General features: G+C 50.8%; 2 non-coding genes across 2 annotated transcripts; both read left to right on the top strand.

Annotated features, from left to right (window-relative positions):
- The first annotated feature begins 2,728 nt into the window (after positions 1-2,728).
- On the top strand, positions 2,729-2,917 carry LOC120026643. Its single transcript, XR_005473211.1, has one exon. It is a non-coding gene; the product is annotated as a U2 spliceosomal RNA (small nuclear RNA).
- A 344-nt stretch (positions 2,918-3,261) lies between these two features.
- LOC120026559 lies at positions 3,262-3,378 on the top strand. The gene has a single exon (XR_005473133.1). It is a non-coding gene; the product is annotated as a U5 spliceosomal RNA (small nuclear RNA).
- Positions 3,379-5,000: the final 1,622 nt, after the last annotated feature.

Genomic DNA, 5,000 nt, shown 5'->3' with positions numbered 1-5,000 from the left:
CCACCTTTTGCCAAACCAACCAACCGCCAAAGTCTGCCGAGACCCCCGGGTGCCCGGCGGGTGCAGGGTTCCATTTGTGGGTTATCGCTTCTCGGCCTTTTGGCTAAGATCAAGCTTGGTACCGAGGTGCCCCAGAGCTCGCTTAGTCAGAAGGTCGGAGATAGGAGGGCGGTAATTTTTGATAGGAATCATTGGGATTCTATTGAAGAGGTATTTATTGTGAGCTTTATTGAATTGGAAAAGGAGCATTAGAGGTTTTTTTTGTAGAGAAGTGCATTTTTTTCTGGTGAGAAGATGGCACAGAAAGCAGAGCAGAAGTCGGTGCCTGGTATGGGGATTGCCAACACCTTAAGATTTGCGTGGAAGGAGAAGGGATTGGAGCCGGCTGGAAGGGATACTTTCGGAAGATCCCTGTTGATGGGAGCGCTCAGTTTGGGGGTAAAGGATGTGTATTGCTTCCTGGAAAACCCATCGGAGGTTGCTTTCGATGTGACATTTTTCACAGAGGGAAAGCATGGGGAAACATTGAGGAAAGCCAGAGAAATGGAGAAGACAATGCCCATGTGTCAATATATAGTGACAAATTTGGCCAAGGTTAATTTCAGGGTGGTAACGGTTACCATGTATAACCCCTACGTGAAGGACGAGGAGGTGAGGAGTTTTCTTGGGAGATACATGGACAATATATCCTCAGCAAGGTACCTCAAGGACTCTCTTGGGTTTTGGACGGGGAGGAGAGGTTTCCAGGCTCTTCTGAGGGAGGATCCAGGAGGTCTGGGAGGATACCTCCATCCTCCGGCTATGTTCTCTCTGGGGGCTGACAGGGGAACATTATTCTATGCCCGTCAGCCTCCATTCTGCAGGCGTTGTATGGCCTATGGTCATACCTCGGCCTCGTGCAGCGGAAAGAAGTGCAGGTACTGTGGGTCGGTCGAGCACGAGGCGAGGGACTGTAGTGAGCCTAAGGCGTGTCACGGGTGTGGCTCGGTGGAGCACCTGTGGCGAGACTGCCCGGCTAGGCGCAGGTCATACGCGTCTGCAGCTGGGGGGGGAGCGAGAGCGGGGGATGGGGGTAGAAGAGAAGAGGAGCGGGAAGAAGGTGGTGGCAGAAGGGGAAAAACTGCACCAAAGGAGTCTGACAGAGAAGAGGAGGAAGAGGAGAAGAGAGCTGGGACAGAAGGAGTGGTGGCTGAGACAGAAGGAGTGGAGGCCGAGACAGAAGGAGTGGTGGATGGGACAGAAAGAGAGGTGGCCGGGACGGAACGAGAGATAGCCGGGACAGAAGGAGAGGGGGCTGGGACAGAGGGAGAGGAGGTGGAGATGGAAGGAGAGGAGGTCGGGATGGAAGAAGAGACGGGGGAGACGGAAGAAGAGGAGGACGAGATGGAAGGAGGGATGGGGGAGAGGGAGAGGATAGAGGAGGAACTAGTTAGGAGAAAAAGGACTGAGGAGATAAAAAGAGTAATGTATGGGGGAATGATGGAGCTGGTGGAAGAGAAAGGGCCAGGGGGATGGAGGGAGGGGGAAAAAGTTCAAGAGGTTCAAATTTTACACAGAAAGGCTGAGGGTATGGAGGCAGGGGAGTTTAAGAGGTGGCGTGAAAATTTAGAAAAAAAATATGGAGAGGTGATGAGGGAGAAGGGGTTATTCGAGGAGGCGGATAGGGTAGGGGTGGATGGGATAGAAGGGGGGGCGGGCGAGATGGAAGGAGAGGGGGAGGGGACAGAGGGAGAGGAGAGAAAGGAAGTAGAAGTGGAGGAATTGGACATGGGAAGGAAAGAGGAACTCCTTCGAATGATGAGGGAGAGGATAGAGAAGAAGGGGCCGGTAAAGGGTTGGAGGGAAGGGGAATTTGAGAGGGTGAAGAGAGAATTTGAGAAGGTGGTTAGGGAAAAGCTTCTGTCTGGAGATCAGGAGGGTAGGGCAGGGACAGAAGGAGAGGGGGAAGGGGAAGAGGAGGGAAAAAGAGGGAAAAGGAAGGGGAAGGGGATAGAGGAAGGTAGGGTAGAAGAGAGGAGGGTGGAGGAGCAAAAAAGGTTAGTATATGGGAGAATGTTGGAGATGGAGGAAGGGAAAAGGTCGATAGATAATTGGGGGAAGGAGGAAACTAGTCGGAACTTGGAGAGGTGTAAGATGGAGGTTAGGATGATGGGGAATAGGGATTATAGGATGGAGCTTGTTAGATATGATAGGGTGTTTGGGGAGGAGATGAGGAAGCAGGGTTTGTATGTGGAGAGGGATAGGGCAAGGGAGAAAAGTGGTTCTTTGGAGCATATTAAAAAAACGAAGAAGAAGAAAAAGGTAGAGACTGTGGGTAGGGGGAGAGGTGGTGGGGAGGGAAGGGGGGAGGGAGAGGTGGCAGGACCTTCGGGTGTTTCTGCTTTCCTCTCTTCCTTTTCGTCCTTGGCACCTTTGAAGGAGCAGGTTGACAGTTGATAATTGGGGGGAAATGAAGGGAGGGAGTCAGGGACAGGGAGATGGCCCTGAGGAACACTTTGGGGTTGGAGGGTAGATGGGAGAGGGGAGGTGGGGGGAGGAGGTTTCACCTAGATGTTATTTGATTTGGTTGAGATATTGGTTAAGTTTTTGGAGGGTTTTTGTTAGTTAGAGAATTTTAGTTTGGAAATTGTGTAATTTGAAAGATTTGAGTTGATTTTGGATGGTAATAGAATGTATTGTGTTGGTTAAAGATATATAATTTGTAATTATGTAAATTGGGAGATTTGAGTTGGTTTTTTTTTTAATAAAAAAAAAAAAAAAAAAATCTGTTCTTATCAGTTTAATATCTGATACGTCCCCCATCGGGGGACTACATATTAAATGGATTTTTCGAACAGGGAGTCGGAAATGGGGCTTGCTCCGTCCGCTCCACGCATCGACCCGGTATTGCAGTACCTCCGGGAACGGTGCATTCTCCCGTTGTCAAGGATAAAAAAGAAAGAGACAAAGCTAGCAAGGAAAAAGAAGAAAGATCCAAAGTGAAAGTAGGGCGAAGCGCTTTTCATGGGTTCCCCCGTTTCCCGCCATTTTACTTAAAAAAAAAAATAAAAAAAAAAAAAAAAAAAAAAAAACGTTGGCCAGGATAGTGAGTGAGTGTCTGTCTGTCTGTCTGTCTGTCTGTCTGTCTGTCTGTCTGTCTGTGACTTTTTACCCACACACAGCCCTCGAAAAGTTGGCAGAGTGGGTTGGGTGACCACCCGCGAGTTACCGGCCTAGAGTGCACAGTGTGTGTGTCTCGGGCCCCGACCTCTGACTTCCATACGACTCTGGTTTCTCTTCATTACGCACAAGCCTTTCGCCTTTTACTAAAGACTTCCGTGGAGAGGAACACTCATGAGTTCAACGTATTTTTGGAAGGGCTTTGCTTCTGGCAGAGCCCGCTATATCTTGTTTCAAGAGAAATTGACAGAGATGATGCAGAGACTTTTTGCTCATGCGTTTGACTTAGAATCGTAGCGGTGGGTGTATTTTTCCACTCACTCCCAAGTAGTCGCTAAGGGCAATTGAGTTCAAGCCCGACGACTGGCGTATTTGCCGGGCTTTGAACAAATAGTCGTCGCACTAGGCGTAAAGAGCTAGTGACTTAAAGACGAATTAGCGACTTTAAAAAATAAAATAAAAAACACCCGCCTGTCTGTCGCCAGGGAAAGGTTGGGTGGGTGGGTGGGTGGGTGGGGGGGGGAGGAGGAGCCGCCACCTTTTGCCAAACCAACCAACCGCCAAAGTCTGCCGAGACCCCCGGGTGCCCGGCGGGTGCAGGGTTCCATTTGTGGGTTATCGCTTCTCGGCCTTTTGGCTAAGATCAAGCTTGGTACCGAGGTGCCCCAGAGCTCGCTTAGTCAAAAGGTCGTAGATAGGAGGGCGGTAAAGGTTTTTGGTTTTTGTTGTAAGGACTTTTGGTCGGTTGTGTTTTTTTTCTTGTCGGGTATTTGTTGTCTGAGAAGAGAGCGTGAGTGGAGTCAAGTGCTCCAGTCTCATTGGGGGATGGAGCAGAGTGATTTTCATAGGTCGGTGCCGGTTATTGGGCTTGCGAACACGGTTCGTTTTAGATGGAAGGATAAGGAGGAAGAGCCTCTTGAGAGGGGAACGTTTGGCAGGACCATCCTGATTGGGGTGTTTAAATTGACAGTGAAGGATGTTTTTTGCCTACAAAATAATCCTTTGGAAAAGGCTTATGAAGTGTCATTGAAAACAGAGGAGATGCACGACAAGGTACTGGAAAAAGCAAGAGAAGTGGGAGAGGAAAGGCCGATGAGCAACTACGAGGTGATCAGTTTGGCGAGAAATAACTTTAGAGTTATAACGGTGAACATCTATAACCCTTATGTTAAAGATGAGGACGTGAGGGCTTTCTTGGGGAGATACACGAATAGTGTATCCTCAGCAAAACACCTCAATGACTCGTTGGGTTTTTGGACTGGGAAGAGAAGTTTCCAGGTCCTCTTGAGGGAGGACCCGAGGGGTTTCGGAGGTTACCTCCATCCTCCGGCTATGTTCTCCCTGGGGGCTGACAGGGGGACGTTGTTCTATGCCCGTCAGCCGCCATTTTGCAGGCGTTGTATGGCCTATGGCCATACCTCGGCCTCGTGCAGCGGAAAGAAGTGCAGGTACTGTGGGTCGGTCGAGCACGAGGCGAGGGACTGTAGTGAGCCTAAGGCGTGTCACGGGTGTGGCTCGGTGGAGCACCTGTGGCGAGACTGCCCGGCTAGGCGCAGGTCATACGCGTCTGCAGCTGGGGGGGGAGCGAGAGCGGGGGATGGGGGTAGAAGAGAAGAGGAGCGGGAAGAAGGTGGTGGCAGAGGGGGAAGAACTGCACCAAAGGAGTCTGACAGAGAAGAGGAGGAAGAGGAGAAGAGAGCTGGGACAGAAGGAGTGGCGGCTGGGACAGAAGGAGTGGAGGCCGGGACAGAAGGAGTGGAGGCCGGGACAGAAGGAGGGCAGGCCGGGACAGAAGGAGGGGAGGCCGGGACAGAAGGAGGGGAGGCCGGGACAGAAGGAGT

The sequence above is a fragment of the Salvelinus namaycush genome, chromosome 31, assembly GCF_016432855.1.
Source record: "Salvelinus namaycush isolate Seneca chromosome 31, SaNama_1.0, whole genome shotgun sequence".
Taxonomy (NCBI): domain Eukaryota; kingdom Metazoa; phylum Chordata; class Actinopteri; order Salmoniformes; family Salmonidae; genus Salvelinus; species Salvelinus namaycush.
The sequence above is the reverse complement of the archived record's forward strand: the minus strand, read 5'-3'. Positions and strand labels throughout refer to the sequence as shown.